This window comes from Trachypithecus francoisi, unplaced genomic scaffold (genome assembly GCF_009764315.1).
Source record: "Trachypithecus francoisi isolate TF-2019V2 unplaced genomic scaffold, Tfra_2.0 Lachesis_group11, whole genome shotgun sequence".
Classification (NCBI taxonomy): domain Eukaryota; kingdom Metazoa; phylum Chordata; class Mammalia; order Primates; family Cercopithecidae; genus Trachypithecus; species Trachypithecus francoisi.
Genome location: NW_022681456.1, coordinates 54809465 through 54830023, shown reverse-complemented (window position 1 = coordinate 54830023; position 20559 = coordinate 54809465). Strand labels below are relative to the sequence as shown.

Genomic DNA, 20559 nt, shown 5'->3' with positions numbered 1-20559 from the left:
AGATCCGGCCACTGCACTCCAGCCTGGGCGACAGAGCGAGACTCTGCCTCAAAAAAAAAAAAAAGAAAAGAAAAGAAAAAAGAAAAAAAAGAAATATTATAATTGATAATAATTCCTTTATTTTAAACTTTGGTTGATCGATTTACTTTTGCCTAATTGGTCTGCATAAAATTTGAATGGTATTTTGCACAATTCAAGTACACTTATTCAATGTATATTGAATTTATAGTGAGTTTTTGCTTTATTTATTTATGAGACTAGGTCTTGCTCTGACACCCAGGCTGGAGTGCAGTGGCATCATTACAACTCACTGCAGCCTCACCCTCCCAAGTTCAAACAAGCTTTCCACCTCAGCCTCTTAACTAGCTAGGATGACAGGTACATGCCACCATGTAGTTTTGTGTATTTTTTATTTTAGAGATGAGGTCTCCCTGTGTTGCCCAGGCTGGTCTCAAACTCCTGGCCTCAAGTGATACTTATACATCAGCCTCCCAAAGTGCTGGGATTATAGGTGCGAGCCACCATGCCCAGCCAGTTTTTGCTTTGGGTTGAGTCATTCATTCATTCAACAAATATTTATTGAATATCTACTATATTCTAGATATTTTGCTGGGTACTGTCGATATATTAGTTAGAAAAAAATTGAAAGAGCCTGCTCTCATGAAACTCGTTTTCTAGTACCTCAATACCATCTTTGGTGCTGTGATATTTGACACTAAAAGATAATGAAAGGTGTGTATTAATTTTGCCTTTTTTATTACTAAACCTGTTCAGTATAAATAGGCAACTTTGAATATTTGTACTTATACGCAAGTTTGTACTTGCCTGGCATAATTTTTTCCGTAGTTGGAATTTTTGTTTTACTTCTTCTTCTATTTCTTTATTGATTGTTCCTTTATAGAGAATATACCATTCTGATAGCCTAGATATTGTTTGCTCTGTTTTTACATTTATGTCTTCTCTTCAGTAACTATGTATTGTTGCATAGCCTAGGGCAAGCAGTTTTTCAATTCCTGAAAATAAAGTCGTGTACAATATAGACAATATTCCCACTCTCCTGAAATATGCCTTCAAGTGGGGAGAGCCAGACTATATTTCAGATATTTCTAAGTGCTATGGAGATAATAAAGGCAGTTGAATAGGAAAAAGGTGATATGGGATATTCTAGATAAGTGAGCAAAGAAGGATTCTCTGAGTAGGTGGCATTTGCTAATTTCTGAATGAAGATCCTGTCATGCAAAGATTTAAGATAATAAAATTCTAGGGAGTAGCAGTAGAATGTACATGAGATTCAGGAATTGGAGAAAAAGCCATTGCAGCTTAAGTGTGTGGAGCAAATGGGAGTGAAGGTAGAAGGTATATAGGATTCAGATTACTTAAGGCTTTGGATTTGTAGAGTGGGCTAAGTATGTAACACAATGTTAAAATAAGACCATGCATGAAGTCTGGCCTCAAATCCGAGAACAACAGTGCAAAGTATTGTGTTATTCTAAGCAACAGAACTTGTATGCAGGACATGCAAAGGAGGTATCCAAAATTGTGTGTGTCAGCTATGAATGCATCTCTCTCCGTGATATTATATGAGCAAAAGCTAAGAATTCCTTAGGAAGAGTGGTTTTTATGAAAAATATAAGAAATTCTATGAAGAGAATGCTGGTTTCTTCCTCCATCTCCATAGACACAAGTCTGGCACATCCTCCCAGTTAAGTAAGAAAGCTTCTATGAGCATATTCAGAAAGATTGGCAAGAATCCAGGGACTGCAAAGGAACTACCACTGATGTCCCTGTCAAGCCCAAAAATACCTGAAGGCCAGAGACTGGCTGGAGGGGTCTGGCCTGACAGAGGTGAGAAAGGTGTGTTGGAAATAGACTGAGGTTCAGAGTTCGGCAGGTAAAGATAGTGAACAATGAGAACACTTGGACACAGGATGGGGAACACCACACACGGGGACCTGTCGTGGGGTGGGGGAAGTGGGGAGGGATAGCATTAGGAGATACACCTAATGTAAATGACGAGTTAATGGGTGCAGCACACCAACATGGCACATGTATACCTATGTAACAAACCTGCACATTCACATGTACCCTAGAACTTAAAGTATTAAGAAAAAAAAAAAGATAGTACAGATTTTCCTGTGGAACACATTTGAGGAAGGTAGCTAGGGGAGAGAACAATGGAAAAGGCAACTTCTACTGACTGGGTTTAGGTGGTGAAGACTGTCTGAAGGTAGAGCAAAGGGAAAGTCAAAATTGGCTACCAGAGGAACCACTGCCCACATCAGGGTGCTGCAGGTGAGAGATTTTACTGACAAAACTGGTCTAGCTGAATAAGTGGAGGCAAAACTTTAAACCCACCACCTTTCTACTTATCAGGTGTGCCCGGCATCAGTGAGGGAAGTACAAATGATTTAAAAGGAAAAAGGAAGTCCATTGTTGCTTCAGATCAAATCAGACTTTATAAATCAGAAAAATGAGAATTTTGATCAGTATCTGAGAGTGACTAAAAATCTGTGAAATCTGAATGGTATTCAGGAGGAAGGGTATGAAAAAAGCCTATTTGTATGATTTCATTCCTGTAAGTTTATTTTGTTCAATAAACTGACTCACAGGACTTTAATAATTAGCTCCGTTTATTTTCATAAGTGACAGTATTGTCTTACTTTCTGCATAAATGTAGTCTCCGTTTTTGTTGATGTAATCTGAAAATTACATTGTATTAATAATATTTAAAAAATTATTTACCTTTCCATCAAGAATAATTTTTTAACCTTTATACCATATTCAACCATAGGACACTTTTTAGACAAATTATTTGCCTCTATTCCTCAAAATAAATTTTTATAAAATCATAGTTTCCTTATTCTTTCATTCTTCATGTTATTTATTTCTCAATCACAATTCATCTTTGAGTAATTTTTTAAAGAAAGTATATTAGTCTGAGGATGGTTTTCTATTGTGTTTGCATAGACATGACAACTTGGTTGGGTAAATATTTTCTGGTTGTGCAATCTTTTTACCTTAAAATTCCTGTTTTGTTTTTTGTTACTCAGTATTGCATAGATGTCTGCCAAAAATCTGATTTTGATTCAAAAAGTATTTGTAAAGTTTTGTTTGCTCTTCCTTTGCCCTTTTTATTATCAAACTTTGTCTATATTTAGGTCTATTTCCCTTAGCTAAAATTTCTTTAGAAAGAAGTTCAAGAACTTCTTCCAGGCCAAAAATATTTTGTTTCTATATTTATTTGATTGCTGCTTTCAATCTACCTAGTCTGTTTCTCATTCTAAGCGCTGTATTATGTGCAAAATTAAACTGCCCACTTCTTGTATGGGTTGGTCCCAAGGACAAGCATTTCCTACTTGGAATCTGCATTGGTCAGGTTGTTACAACAGTGTCCTCCCTTCCTGCTTCTCTAGCATTTGTGCCTTCATCTAAAAAGCCTGTTCTGCCTGCATACTGATTTGCTAACATAAATTTGTAAGAAACAAAAGACTGATGACTTGTTTTCTGTTTTCACTACTGATACAGCCTTTCTCTTGATATTTTTCTTTTTTTTTAAGCCATTTCTATGGAAATTTGGGAAGAAGTTGTATTTACCTGTATTCTAGTAAAAATCTTATTCAGACATCCAAAAGCATTTATTTTAAGCAGTGTTATATGTTGTACCCTTATGAAAATATCTATATCCACATCTCTGAATGTAATGCCTAAGGTGAATTGATATAAGTAGAATTATTGGCTCAAAATCATGACCATTTATATTTTTTGATGTATATTGTCAAACTACTTTCCTGAAACGTAATGTCAAATTTTAAATCTCCTACTGTCTGGTTTTCATTTTGATAGGCTAAATTGTGTCTTAATATTTAAGTAAATTTGTATTTTATTCCAGTGAGGTTGGACATAATAAAATAATTTAGTGTTTTGGTGATTACCTTTTCAGGTCTTCAATTTGTTTTTAAAGCACATTTAGTATGTCACTTATAAATTTGAAAGAGTTATTTGTATATTCAGAATACTAATATCATATATAAGGTTATGTTAGGCTTACTGCCATGATGAATAGACCCTTAAAAGAAAAGTCTTTTATTCCTATGCAGATTTTTACTTAACATGGATTGAAGTAATTTTATATATGATTTTAACAAATGACAACACAGGACTTTTTACAAGTTTTACGAGTAAGTTGTTATGTCCACTATCTTTATAATAGATTACTTATGCTTCATGATTCGTTAGTCTTTTTCTGTCTTTTTTTTTTTTTTTTTTTTTTTTTTTTTTGAGAAGGAGTTTCGCTCTTTTTGTCCAGGCTGGAGTGCAATGGCGTGATCTCGGCTCACCGCAACCTCCATCTCCTGGATTTCAAGTGATTCTCCTGCCTCAGTCTCCCCAGTAGCTGGGATTACAGGCATGCACCACCATGCCCAGCTAATTTTGTATTTTCAATAGAGATGGGGTTTCTCCATGTTGGTCAGGTTGGTCTTGAACTCACAAACTCAGGTGATCTGCCCGCCTCGGCCTCCCAAAGTGCTGAGATTACAGGCATGAGGCACCATGCCTGGCCTTTTCAATCTTTTTAATCTCTAAATCTAAGGAGTTAGTATATAAGTATTTTGCCAATATCTTTGTCAAAGATTCCTTTCTTGGAGAGAAAATTTTTGTTGTTGTTGTTTTTATTTCAGCACAATTATTTTAAGTGTGTGTTTTTGGAAAAAGTTTTTTTTGGAAAAAGAAAATAAATTTGAAAAAACATTTATGTGTATTGTGGGATTAAGGATGTGGCTCAAAAATCACATTTTTCCCTTACTGGAAGAATAAACATTCAGGGTCAAAATTCATGGAATGCACATGAGAAAGCTGAGCGAATCAAATTATTTCCCAAATTCAAGAACCAAACTGTATTAAAACTCAAAATGTTCTTGTACACCACAAGTTTTTTAAAAATGTTTTTTAAGTTATTATTTTTTCCTGTTTATCTCTATAAATCACCATGAAGGAAGGGTCAACCTCTGTTTTGATCATCAATTTTTCCCAATGCTTGTAAGCACGCTTGAAAAATATTGTCAGATTAAAGAAAATCTTTGTCAACTACAACAAAAAAACTTAAAGTTTTATGTCACTGTATTTTTTGTGTGTGTGTGTGTGCGCGCACGCACATATTCATCATATGTTCATCATATTCATATTCATCATATGTTCAACAAAACTACATAGGTGGCATGTTTTCTGAGCCCTTGAATAGCTGGAAATTTCACTGTTTTCTAACATAGAAGAAACTTTTCTCTAAACTCCTTAGGTCCTAATCGTCCCAGTACTCTTTCATTATTACTCCATTGCCCTTTGATCTTCTATTACATATGATATAAAATTAAAACTGTTTCCTTTTAACAAAAAGTTTATAGGTTAGGGACGGGACCTCGTCTCTTTTTGAAATTCAACACTTCTACTGGATATGTCTTGATAAGGATCTTATTTGACTGAGTTGGGACGTAGTACAGTGATTCCCTTAATTTATATAACGGATTACTATTTAAAAAACATTTTTTCTCACTTTTAAAACAATATTGCTTTTATTCTTCTTTATTCTTCCAGAGAAGTCAGGGAAATCCACAGTCCACTCATAGACCCGAGAAAGATAAATCAGTGCTTACTGTGAAGGCCATTTAATTTTGGTTTCGTTGTTATGCACCGTTATTGCCAAAAAAACTGATTAATATATTGAAAAACTCATACATTGAGAAAACACTAGAGACACTTCTTTAAAGTCTGAAGTGAGACAAAGATACCACTATTGTCATTACTGTTTAACATAGTACTAAGCTATCAGCCAATAAAATTAGATAGAAGAATGCAGTTAGAGGAATGATAATAGAAATTGAAAGAAGTTTTACAGATGGCATGATTTTATATCTGGAAAACCCAAGAGAAGCCATGAAAAAACTGCTACAAACAATAACAGACTATGATAACATAACAGGAAATAATCATATAGAAATCAATACAATGAGTAACCAATTAGAAGGCACAGCAGAGAAAATCCTATTTTCTATAGTAACAATAATAAAAATCAACGGAAAGCCAGAAAAATGTTTATGCACAAACTTAAAACTGCTGTGCAAAATTAAATGAGAAAAACTTAAAAATCCAATAAAAGACACATAATATATTTAAACAAGTGAAAAAAAAAGTCAATTCTTTCTCAGTTATAAATTTGCATGATTTCTGTAAAAACATCAACAGACTTATTTTTCCGCATTGATTATAAAGTTTGTGTAGAAAAATTAACAAATAAGAATTATAGGGAAACTCCAACAAAAGGGGGAAAAAAGGAAGGCTATTGGGAACACAGTCCTACCAAATATTTTAAAATATTATAAAGGCCCTATAATTAAAAGTTCATTATTGGTACAGATCTACCAATATAACAAGGCCCAAAGCCCAAAAACAGATCCAAATGCATGTGGAAAAGTAGCATACAAAGAATGGGACATTTTGAATGTATGGAGAAATAAGGACTTTTTGATAAGGATTATTAAGGCTAGTCATTTGAAAGAGATAACTGAATCTATATTTCATACCGTACTGCATGATAAGTTACAAATGGATCAGAAATGTAAATGTAAACACTAAAATCATCACGTACTTAAAGAAACAATAGTTAAATTACTTTAAAACTTGAGGATAGAGAATAATTTTAACTATGATTCAAATAATTAGTAGATTTGCACATTAAAAGCTGCATTACAGAAAACACCATGAACAAGTTAAAATAACATACTGACTGATAAATATCTAAGACATAATATACACAAAAAGTTTCCCTATAATTATTGTTTGCTCATTTTTCTATGTGAACTTTATAATCAATGCAGAAAAATAATATACAAAGAGATCTTAAAATTTGAGGAAAATAAAACTATCAATAATTTTTTAACTGGATAAAATATATGAACAGACTATTCAAAGCAAGAAATGAAAATGGTGTTTAAACATGTGAAAAAAGATGTTCACCCTTACTCATAATAATACAAATGAGCATTAAAATTATACCTCGCATTTATCAAAAATCTAAAAATTTGACAACAAGCTCAGTTGTATGGAAATGGGAATATTCATACATTGCTTATGGAAATGCCACAAGCTTTAACGCTTATGGTGAAGAACACAGCAATATCTGGAAGAACTTAAGGGAATTTATTACTCTTTCACCCAATTGGCCACTTGTAGGAGTCTATCCCAAATATACACCAGCAAACTTATAAAATTACTTAGGCACAAAATTATTATTTGTGCTTATATTTGTAGTGCCACATGATTGGAAACAAATATCTCTCAATTTGGGGCTGATTGGTAATCTATAGTCGACCTACGTAATGTATTATTAGGTGGGTGCAAAAGTTATTGCGGTTTTTGCCATTACTTTTAATGTCAAAAACTGCAATTACTTTTGCACCCACCTAATAATATTACACAACTGCAAAATGTTAAGAACATATCCCTAAGCTGATATGTAGTGATCTCCAGGATATAATATGGGATGAAAAAAAAAAGAAAGGTGAAAAACAGTATACAAAATATGCTCTTTTGTGTAAGAAAAGGAATAAATGAATACACGTATACAGGTTTTCTTACATTTCTAAAATAATCACTAGGTGGATAAATTTTAAAATAATAAAAATAGATACCCATAGAAGAACTGAGAAATAAGGTCAAGGAGCTAGTGAATAAAAGATCAGACACTACGGTAAGTATTACAATATTGTTTTTGTCACAACTCTTCTATTTCTGGACTAAGCATAACATCACTGGAGAAAACAAGGAAAAGACATCTATCTCTACTTTCTGTAAGGTAAAAATATTTGCATCATGTTTTGGTCAGAGTACAATATGTTTTTAATTGAAATATTACTGACATTATGGCTATTGGAAATTTTGCAGAGAGTGCCAGTATTTTGACGACGAGTCCTACTGTTTTTAATCCGGCAATTTTATTCCTTTTTTTTTCTTTCTCTTCATAGGCATCTTAAAGGAAAAGAAAATCTAGAAACTGCATTAGACTGCTCATAAAATGTACACACTAACTAAATTATAAATTGTACTAGTGGTCTTTATGCTATATTTCTAAAATCTAACAAGATATGTACTATTCAGTCTTCTTAAAATGGCTTGGCTAATCTTGTTTGTTTATTTTATTCAGCTGATACTCCAATTCAATCCTGCAAAAGAATAAAACATTTCCCACTTGAAGCTTTACTCAAAATTACTTAACTCTGTAATTGTTAAAGGAGAAGACTTTAAGGATTTATTTGTTTTTGCAAGACCAGATCATGGTGTACCACTTCATTTATAAGATTTCTCTTACATTGCTCCATATTTGTAAATAACTTCCATCATATAATTTCATCATATTTATTGTTAATTTTTTCTCAATATTTTATATTTTTGTACCAGTTTTTATACAGGGCAGCTATTTATTTTGGTATATTTAGTTTTTATCCAGACACTGCTATAACATTAGTTCTCATAAATGGAAAAGCATGTTGTCTGCAAGTATTTATGATTATTATGCCAGGTTTTCAAAAGTTATAACCAAAATATCTGATTTGTGGCTTATTGATCTAATAAAATATGAGGCTCGTAATTCTTTTCTCACTTCAAATTATAATGAGAATGCCTTCAGAGTTGCATTTACATATGACGCTGGCTGTTCTTTGAATTAAGAGAGAACTTATCTGTAGTTTCTATTGGGGATTTTCTGATATTCTATTCTTTGGATCCACTTTAAAAAGTGGGAATTCCAGCAAATCTCTTAGGAACACATTCCAATAATTAATAAATCTAATTATCAGGAAATATATTTGTCACTCACTTGAATCTCTAGCACTTCACTTCAAATCAACTACATCTAATACTACGCCTCATGAATTAAGGTAGTTCATTAAAAACATTTTCTCTATAATAACCCATCTGATACAATATTGGAAAGAATTAATTATATATAATCTAAGCCTCTTCTCTGCTTGGATGAAAAATAAATAAAACTTACTTCACATGGTACTTACATACCTCTGAATCATCACTAAACTTTTCTTGGATGATTTTTCAGAACAGGATAAACAGTCATATTCTTTCTAAATGCGTTAGTGAATCTGCATGTGAAATGTTACTACTGGGAAATTTCTAAGTGAAAACAATAATGGAGAACTTGAATAATGAGACCAGATAATGAGAAAATCCATTCTATTTAAATGCGTGCATACATAAGTTAAATGTTAATATAGCTGAAAGAAAACCTAGAGATGCTAAATCTGAGTGGCTTTTATAATGCCAATAAAAATATCTTACTAAAGGGAGAGTGTGGATCATTTTTTGGAGTATTTTCAATGCAGATACAACTAACTAAAGAAAAAAGAGAACTATGAAGACATGGACTTTAATAAACAATATTCATAATTATTAATAATTAAAAATAATTGCACCTCAATATTTTATAATTCATATATTTATACTCTTTGTTCTAAACTTCAAATAACTAAGGAGAGTTGAGAAATCATATATATATGTATATATATTATATATATGGAGAAAACTGTGGTGTGTTTTAGACAAAAGTAATTTTCCTTTAACTTTTTAGGCAAGTTGCATTCTTTTAAAATGTCGGATTGGATTCCTGTAATTGACATGCATTTGAGATTAAGCAGGTAGTGAGTAGAAGATGTAGATGTCAAGAAACTCTGGCATTATCAGTGAATCCCAGATTAATTTTGTTCTATCTCTCTGTGTTCATTATTCTTCATATGAAAGTTATTACTCTTTAAATTATTCTCCTATATGCTTCAAAAACATTAAGTGAAGAGTATGCTTATTTGAACAAATACATCGTGGGATAGGTTACAATTACTGTTATTACTTCCAATTCCTTATATAATCATACATTTTATGCATGAAAAATGTTCAAGTGTACACTTGGTCTGATGCTGAAAATTATTTAGTAATAATTTTTAACCTTATTATACCAGAAAAATGTTAATCAAAAGAGAATATTCTAATTTAACTCTAAACAATCATTAGGTAAAAGAAAATTCTTGGGAAATGAGATTTCTGACTTGAAAGTAAATAAGCTTAGAAAATTAGTTTAGCTACATAAAAAATTTTAAGTATGCTGCATAGGAGGTTGTATTTGTCAATCAAATACAACCATGGAGTTCCGATTACTAAAAATGTTAGGTAATTAAAGGTAAATATATACATTGGAAAATATATATGAATTAGAATGGACTTTATTAAATTCTATTAGTAGTTAAATGCATAGCAGGGCAATAAAAATACAGATTATATATGTAAGATTATATGGTCTGAAGTTCTCACTTTAGATAAAGAGGTAAAACTTTTTTTCTAATTTTCAAAGAGCATTATTTTTATACATAAAGATTGGGAAGCCCAACATTTTAAAAGAGGACTACATTGATATTATACTATCTCTCTCTCTCTTTCTCCCTCTCTCTCTTTCTCTCTTTTACACACACACACACACACACACACACACACACACACGGTATATTGCTTTCAGAAGCAATTCTCAAGACAAGACAGATACGTACTTTGTTTTAATTCATTGTTAGTTTTCCGGCTTGGCTTGGTATATTCTAAATAAAGCTCGTTTCATTAATAAATAAATGTATGTATTTGTTAAATTCAGCTGAACGTATTTTTGATCAGTGCAGATTTTGAAACAAACTATAATAATGAAACACTTAGGGTAATATTAATCTTATTTCTTTTTTTTTTTTTTTTTTTTTTTTGAGATGGAGTCTCCCTCTGTCGCCCAGGCTGGAGTGCAGTGGCGCGATCTCTGCTCACTGCAAGCTCCGCCTCCCGGGTTCACGCCATTCTCCTGCCTCAGCCTCCCTAGAAGCTGGGACTGCAGGCGCCCGCCACCACGCCTGGCTAATTTTTTTTGTATTTTTAGTAGAGATGCGGTTTCACCATGTTCGCCAGGATGGTCTCGATCTCCTGACCTCGTGATCCGCCCGCCTCGGCCTCCCAAAGTGCTAGGATTACAGGCGTGAGCCACTGCGCCCGGCCTAATCTTATTTCTTTAAAAATTTTATTTTTATTTCAAAATTGGTTAATTTTATTTTCTCAGAAACTAAAAACACATTTCTTAATCACATTATTTAACTAAATTTTCCAGCAAATTTTCAATTTGATGGAAAAAAATGACTTTTTATCTTGGTAGTCTTCCAGATATGTGCGTTTTACTTCAATATTTATCTGGAGAAGCATGTTGTAAGTATCCCAGGACTGTCTTTATCAGTGGAAAGTAATAAATTAAATATAAACTCCTATCCTTAACCAATACTGTTCACCCTGGGTCTAACTCTGATAGACAGCTATTCCTTCTTCACAGATTGTCAGTGACCTAAGCAAAGCATGCAGAAGTTCTAGCAATTAAGCAGAAGAATTAGGTTTTGAACTCCTAAACACTGAGTGTACTGTGATCACCCATCATAATTAAAATAAAAAATCTTTCAAGTGTCACTAATTTAAATAGGGCTTTTGTTGTTTTATAAAATCCAATGGACCATTCAGAATAGCGGAATGGTTTTTTTTTTCCTCTTACTATAGCACCAAAGGTCTAATTCAGCCTGTAAAGCAATTCTTCCTGTTTTCCTATGGCCCAAGCAGAGTTGAAATATGAGGGGAAAATGGATATTATTGATTACTTTTGCTTTTTGTCCTTCTCATTAATTTTGATTTTTCAGTGAAAATAGATTGGGAGAGCAGTGGTGAGTATGCTTGTTATTTAATGATATGGACGAAGTGCTGATATAACTGATAGTTGATTCTGCTTTGAAATTTAAAAGCTTCTCTCACAAATATGGGACTTTTAGGCCGGGCGCGGTGGCTCAAGCCTGTCATCCCAGCACTTTGGGAGGCCGAGATGGGCCTGAGGTCAGGAGATCGAGACCATCCTGGCTAATCTGGTGAAACCCCGTCTCTACTAAAAAAATACAAAAAACTAGCCTGGTGAAGTGGCGGCTGCCTGTAGTACCAGCTACTCGGGAGGCAGGAGAATGGCGTGAACCCGGGAGGCGGAGCTTGCAGTGAGCTGAGATCCGGCCACTGCACTCCAGCCCGGGCGACACAGCGAGACTCCGTCTCAAAAAAAAAAACAAAAAACAAATATGGGACTTTTTTTCTGGAATAAGCAAGTGAAAGTGTAAGGGCATTTATAGGTAATTAAGGCTGATAGTAAGGATACATTTAAATGGTTTTTCTAATTTCTAAAACAATGTATTTTCATCTCTAGCCTCAGCTGCTTCTGATAATAGAAGGAAAGAAAGAAGCGGATGGCATTTATCTGGCACATACATATTTTATGTGAACTTTGAATACTCACTCATACAACACAGATCTATTGAGTTCTTACATGACAACTGCTGTTAATAGACACTTGAGATATAATGATGAGCAACACAGATAAACTCCTTACTCTCAAGGAGTTTATAATCTATAAGGAGAAGGTGGAAATTTAACAAACACACAAACTAGAAAAAGTTCTATATACATGGACTTTTAATTTTGCCTAAGGTGTTGTAGCTTGCAACAGAAAAATGTTCCACTAAAGAACAAAAAGACAATCCTGATAAAATAATTTTTACATTATATGCATTAGAGAACTACTGAGATAATCAGAATTGGGGTGGGGGTGGGTGTAATCCCTGAAAAACAAGCAGTTTCAAAGTTAAGCAAACCAACATTTTGTAGCCAGTTTACTTAGAATTCTAAACACAGGCAGTAAACTGATGAACACAGTATGGACCCAGAGAGAAGGCCTCTATTGCTAGATCTAGAAGTAGCATGTAGTTATTATTGCCCCATGGAGATAAAGTGACAAAAAAATAAGCACTTAGATTGTTAGTAAGAAGGGTGGAGCAAAGAACTGATTGTCAATACCATCTCAATTTTCACACAGAGTATTTGCCAAATTTTAAAACCACGTAAGACAAAAGATTGAGAAACCAAGCAGAAACTCTCAAAACTTAAAGAAAAATTTTCAATAGCCTCCATGTTAAACAGGATTAGGATTCAGGGTTCATTTGTGAATACCCAAGTGTGGCTGGAGAGTTACATCCAAGATTATAGGTAAGCCAAAAGTAGACAAAACCTTAGTAATGCTGAAATCCACTTTCGAGCTCAACTTTGATTGGATTACAATAACCTATCTGCATTTTTTTATGTTTAGCAATGGAAAGATTAAACACATTTTGGAGAATCTCCAAATCCTTAACAATTCTTAATACGCAATATCTAATAATCAATTTTTAAAATCGTGTGTTCTTAAAAAGGCAAAGCTCCAGCCAAAAGAAAGAGAAAAGGTGGATAATAAAAAAAGACCCATAGATGACATTGATTTTGGAATTAGAAGACAGGACTTAAAAATAGCTATGATTAACATGTTCAGGAAAATAGAGGAGATGTTAGAAAACAGATTTTCCTGAGAAACTTGGAATTTGTAAAGATAAAGTGAAATTCCAGAACTGAAAAGTAGAGTATGAATGGATGCTGCCAAAAAGAACATTAGTTTAATTGGCTTAAAAAAGAATGACCAGTGACCCCAGTGGGGAAACTGTTCAAGTTGGTCATTTCTTACATCCAGTACAGCACATAAGATATCAAAGGATCAGATTGTGTGACATTTTAGGTCAGTTCCACACTATATGGAAATGTTAACAGAAGTTATTGGATCTGTATCCCCAGGAGTGAAAATAGAAGGAGGGCAAAGCAGCAGAAAATTAGAGGAAATGAATCCTACAGAAGCCTCTGCATCCACAGAGGAAGGACTCAAGATCATCAACTCCATAAGGCATTAGACTCCTATCTTTTGCATCTCAGAAATATGAGGACCTTCTGCAAAAATTGTTTTGGTCACTTAACAGAAATTCTTTGCTTCTACTGTTTGTCCTTTATAATGTATGAAATAACTTATGTTTACATACACTGAAAATGATTATACTTATGTGTCTATGCGTCTTTGAAGGTAAAATAGAGCTCTCAGCTGACCTGAAATATACATGCAGCATGAGTGAAAACTAAACCTTTATTGCATTATGCCTCTGAGATTATGTTACTGTGAGTTACTGACATGTAACCTGGCTTTATCCTATCTGATACACTTCCCAAAATGATCTGGCCATATGATCATTCTTCATGCTGTGCACCACTTTAGACACACTAGCCTTCTTGCTGTTCCTGAAATGAGCCAAATGCATCTCTGCTTCAATACCTTTGTTCTTGACACCCCAAGGCTGTAATGCCCATTCCATCTGATATCTGTATGGATCAATCCCTCACTTCCTCCATGTCCTTTGTCAAAAGTCACCTTCTCAATGAAGCCTCCCCTACTGTGTCAACTAACATTTCAACTCTCTCAATAGAATCTCTCTGCCTCCACCTGGCTTAATTATTCTACATATAATTTATCATCATCTAACATACTATATTTTTTCTATTTTTTTATTTTGCTTCTCCTCCACTGCAACATAACTTCCATGAGGGCAGGAAGTTTTTTAATAGTCTTCAGTTTTCAGAACCATTTTAGATTTACAGCAAAGTTGAGTTGAAGGTACTGAGATAGCCCATATACCCCTGGTCCCACACAACCACAGCCTCCCCATTATCAACATCTCCCACTAACGTGGTACATTTGTTGCAACCGATGAACCTGCCTCGGCACATCATAATCACCCAAAGTCTATAGTTTACGTTAGGGTTCACTTTGGTGTTGTACATTCTGTGGAGCTGGACAACTGTATAATGAATGACATGTATCCACCATTACAGTATCATACCAAATACTTTCGCTGTCTTAAAAATGCTCTATGCTGTCTACTAATTCTGCCTTCCTCAACCCTCAACTCAACTCTGAACAGCTACTGATCTTTTTGGTCTCCATAGTTTTGCCTTTTCCAGAATGTTATATTGTTGAAATCATATAATAGGTAACTTTTCTCAGATTGGCTTATTTCACATGGTAATGGGTGTAAAAGTTTCTTCCATATCTTTACATGGCATAATAGTTTATTTCTTTTTAGTGCTGAATAGTGTTGCATTCTCTGAATATACCATACTTTGTTTATCCATTCACCTACTGAAGGACGTATTGTTTCCAAGCATTAGCAATTATGAACAAAGCTGCTATAAATATCTATGTGTAGGGTTTTCTTTTTTTGTGTGTGTGTGAAAATAAACTTCTGATTCCTTTGGGGAAGTACCAATAATTTCTATTGGATCACATAATAAATATTTGTTTAATTTTGTAAGAAACTGTCGATCCCTATTCCAAAGTGGTTGCACCATTTTGTATTCTTACCAGTAATGAATGAGAGATCTGGGTGCTCTGTATCTTCACCAACATTTGGTGGTGTCAGTGTTCTTCATTTTGGTCATTCTAATAAGTGTGTAGTAATAATTCATTGCTGCTTTAATTTTCATTTCCATAATGACATGACATGGAGAATATTTTAAATGTGAATTTGCCATCTGTATACCTGTTAATGTCTTTGGCTCATTTTTAAATCAGCCTTTTTTGTTTTCTCTTTTTGAGTTGTAAGAGTTTTGGGTGTGTGTGTGTTTTGGATAATAGTCCTAAGGCCTGCAAATATTTTCTCCCAGTCTTTGGCTTGTCTTCTCATTCTCTTCCCATTTTCTTTCACAGAGCACTTTTTAACTTTAATGAAGCCCAGATTATCAATTATTTCTGTCATGGATTGTACTTTTGTGTTGTATCTGAAAAGTCAACACCAAATCCAAGGTTATCTGGACTTACTTCTATGTTATCCTCCAGGAGTTTTCTGTTTTTGTGTTTTAGGCCTGTAACCTATTTTGAGTTAATTTTTGTGAAGGGCATAATGTCTGTGTCTACATTGATTGTTTTGTATGTGGACGTCCGGTTGTTCCAGCAGGGCAAGATTTTTTTGTCTACTTCTGAACTCAGTCCTCCTTGCCTAAAAAAGTGTCTGCTGCATAGCAGGCTCTCAGTAAATTTTTTAAATGAAATAATATACATTTTATTGTGTTTGTGAATGAGTCACAATAATATAAACACAAAATAAAAATTCACTTGGATTAAGACCTACTCTCTTTTAATGTATGATTATCTATAGGAAAATTATTTTGTACTAGAAATTTGTTAGTGTGAGCTCATTTTTTTTTGTTTGTTTTTTATCTAAGAGCTGAAATCAGGAAATTTGAAAGGGTAGAAGATTCAATTAAGAGATGAGGATGGGAATAGTTGAAAGAGAGAAAGAAAGGAGAAAGAAAAGTAGCAAGGCTAGGTAACCAAGGAATCAACTTTTTAAGTCCTGAAAGCCTTTATGGTCAAAATATTCTAAGGACTCAGTGCTACACCAGCTTTCTAGAAAATAAATGTCTTCAAGAATGTCAACACACTATGGACAATGAGTTGGATCTTAGCATAAGAGTCTGGTGGTTTTAGATGAACAAACAAGATAACACTCATTTCACTCAATTGTTATAGAGCAAATTAATATTCATTAGATAAACTTTGTTGAATTCTTATTGGGTTCTGGAAAAACTACCAGACATTTTCACTTTAATTATGTCATTTAATCTTCATAAAAATCTTGAAAGAGACAGAGCCAGGGGTGAAACTCAGTTCTGCTTGACTGTGGAGCACAGAGAGTTTGTCAAGTACAGTATTTTGATGGATAGTGCAATGTCCCAGTAGGACATTAAGGATTATTTTTATGTTACATAGAAAAAGAGGTGGAAGAAACCCTCTTCAATGCCAAAATGTATGCACAAAAATCTACAAACATTATTATTTCGATTTTTTAAAAGAAGTTTACTGGTCTTTAAATGGCTCAAATTGAAAATAAACAAATCAGTTAGTGGCATCAGCCTAAGACACATGATGCATCTTTGTCAGTTGGCTTCATGGCACTTCAGTACCCAGAAGAGGAAAGGTCTCAAAACAAAGTCACAATGTTAGTGGTTAGGACTCCTGGTTAAATAAGACTATAATGAGTACACATGGAGATTGCCGGGGCCACTGGCCAATGTTACCTTGGTTACGAATTCTGCATATGGCATAGCCTATGAGAAATATGAAAGATGTACATCTCTAATCCTTTAAGGACAAATATTTAACATGAGAAACTGGATGTCCTATCTAAAGAGCGAGTTCCTAAAAAGCCTATTTTTAACTTTACATACACACCTATTACCTGGAATGCCTGAACACATCTTTGACCTGTTGAAAGTAGGATTGACCAAAAAGAAAAAAATACTCTGTTGAATCAACTGTCCTAGCCCCACTGGAAAGAGGAAAAAAAAATATGACAGTGGCGTATTTCCCACTGAAATTATGTCCCCAAATAACGTGCTCGAATTCTTCTAGCAGGGACACCACGCAATGGTGACTCGGCCTCATGTTTGGTTAGTGTGTGCCAAACATTTTCTGCACTGTATCCCGGTTTGACTGCTTGATGTTAACTTCTGAAAATGTTAGCTACAATGTTCTTCATTATAAACATAAACGGGCAAAAATTACTCCTAATAATTCCTATATAAAACTGTAACTTCATGAATACAAACTTGGAGATGAACAGATGGCAAGCATGAATATTTTCCCAAAGTGTCCCAGTGCAAGATGCATTAGCATTATTGACATTTTCTTCCTGTGCTCTGCTCCCAGGAGATTAAAAACTTAACACTTGCGGGGCGCCGTGGCTCAGGCCTGTAATCCCAGCACTTTGGGAGGCCGAGACGGGCGGATCACGAGGTCAGCAGATCGAGACCACCCTGGCTAACACTATGAAACCCCGTCTCTATTAAAAATACAAAAAACTAGCCGGGCGAGGTGGCTGGCGCCTGTAGTCCCAGCTACTCGGGAGGCTGAGGCAGGAGAATGGCGTAAACCCGGGAGGCGGAGCTTGCAGTGAGCTGAGATCCGGCCACGGCACTAAGGCCTGGGCGACAGAGGGAGACTCCGTCTCAAAAAAAAACAAAAAAACAAAAAAAACAAAAACTTAACATTTACATGTTCATCACTGACAGAAAGTGATTTCCAGGGACCAACATCTTAGAGAAAAAGAGGGTTCATTCAAACTAGTGCTGAATCCTCACAGTCAAAAATTCTCTTACAACTATATGCTGTTCCTTCATTTTATGTGACCTTGTAGTTTATTAAAAGCGATCAAAGAGTTCTAGAATCTTATTTTCAAGAACCAGAGAATGGCACAAGTTTTAAATTTGGGCAGAGTCCTAGCAGACAGTTATTTCTCAAGGATTTTCTATACAAAAACTGTACTCCATGCTCAGAATATATTTTCTCACCACGACATATGGGCAGTCGAACCCTGGTGTCAATAAGAACACATCCAGAGTCATATAGCCAGGTATTTTTCAGTTTTTAAATTAAGGTATATTCAAAAATTTCCATGTGCACGTTTACACCACTTTTCTAAATCAATCACCAGGTAATTAAAGCAGATTCACAGATGAATTACTCTCAGTTTAACTACATGCAACAACCATACCAATAACTTTTTCTTCTAAATTTTGCATAACGATGGTTTACAAAAAGTGGTAAAATTTATCATGTTCACAATTGTCATTTTTCAAGGTAGTAGAAGACCAAGATATTTTAAAATGATATAAGCTTTAAGCTTTATTTAAACACACACACACACACACACAGAGAGAGAGAGAGAGAAAGTCACCTTTCCTCCCATTCCCCACCCCCATCTCACCTCTTTATTTAATATTTCAAGAAAGACTGCCCAAGAAGCACAAGCTCATACGCTACATTCAGGACCATGATAAATGTAGGCAATAATGAAATAAGTTGAACTTTGCTTCTTAGTGAAGCCACATTTATTTCTTTTTTAAATAAATTTGACTTTTATTGCAGTTCCAATTCATGCTTTTAGCAATATACAACAATTTCCAAAATGTTAAAGTAATTTCAGTCAACTGAGCCTTCAATGGCAGTGCTTATAAATTATATTTATTAGTATGGTCAAGATAAGAAAGGAATTTGGGCTTTGATTATAAATTGCAGAATCTTTCTCTGATTCTCTTGGCCGAACTTTTCCTCTTTTTTTCTCATTCTTTTCTTTGCTGTCTTCCATCTTTCGCGCTCGAATTTCTCTCAGTAAACCAAAAAATGCCTTGTCAACATTAGCTCGTGTTTTACCAGATGTTTCCACATAGTTAACATTCCAATGGTCAGCTCTGTTTTGTGCCTCTTCTACAGAAACCTTTCCTTCTAAATCTGATTTGTTACCAACCAGTAGAAATGGAACATTCTCATCTTCTTTTATTCTTAAAATCTGCTCCCTGAAGTCAGCTGTAGCTGCAAAGGATTCCATTTCTGTAACAGAGAAGACACAGAGAAACCCCTCCCTGCTTCGGAAATGGTTGTCTCTAATTGCAGCATAGTCCTCCTGCCCGGCTGTTTCGAATATATCGATCTGTACTCTCTCGCCATCCATTACTATTTTCTTTTGATAGGTGCCTTCTTTGGTAAGCTCATAGTCCTCCACAAACTCATCGTACATGAATTGTAGAGTCAGAGCAGCCTTGCCTGCACCGGTACTGCCCACCTGATGACTTTGTGTAAGGCCAAAGTATTCTGATCCTTGGGTTTATTTGCGGCCATCTTGTGTCGTAGTTCTCACCAATAGGTTAGGAAGAATCTGCACAGCGAGCCAGTCCACTGCCCAGAGGGCTCCGGAAGCAGCGGGTGCGTGGCTCCGGCTGGTGGGTGCTTGGCCCTTGTCGCATGGGAGGCCCCACGCTGGGAGCAGTGGAAGGAGGAGTCTTTATTATTTCTGTTTCACCTATGATGAATATGATCCTCAGTTGACCGAGGTTTTTAAGAGGTGGTACCAAAATTCATAGCCAGATAGTTCTATCTCCTAGCCTAGTGCTTTTCAAATATTGAAGTGCATGAGATTCACTAGGATGTATTATTAAATGCAGATGTTTATTCCATGAGTCTAACGTGTATCTGAGATTCATTGTTTCTAACAAACTCCCAGGTGATCTCGATGTTGCTGCTGATGTACCCCACTCTGAATAGCAAGGTCCTAAAAAGTTGAATTCTGAGATATGGAAAGTATGGTAAATACAAGAGTAGCCTGTTTGAGCATTTGGAATCACACAAAAAGAGTAATTAGGCTCTTGTCTTCTCTTTTTCTCCTACAAGGTACAAATCTCAGTAAGCAGCAAGACCGTTTATTACACATCCTCTAACATAGAGAAACAATCAAGAGTTGAACAAAAATAATGGGATAATGGACATAAGCAACCAAACCATGTCATTCTCTTCTGGGGAAGCAGGGATGGTGGTGGAAAGTCCTTGGGTTTCAGCAGGCTTTTGCATATGGTTTCTGTATCAGTTACCTGTGGGTTTGACCACACCTTTTCCCCTATAAACCAGGATGCTATGTTGATTACTGAGAAAGGAAGTAAAATCGAAAAATATTCTTTTTCTAATTATTTTGCAGAAACTGAGCATACCTTGCATGA

At 34.8% G+C, this 20559-nt stretch overlaps 1 pseudogene; it reads right to left on the bottom strand.

Moving 5' to 3' along the window:
- Positions 1-19074: 19074 nt before the first annotated feature.
- LOC117091010 lies at positions 19075-19743 on the bottom strand (annotated as a pseudogene).
- Positions 19744-20559: the final 816 nt, after the last annotated feature.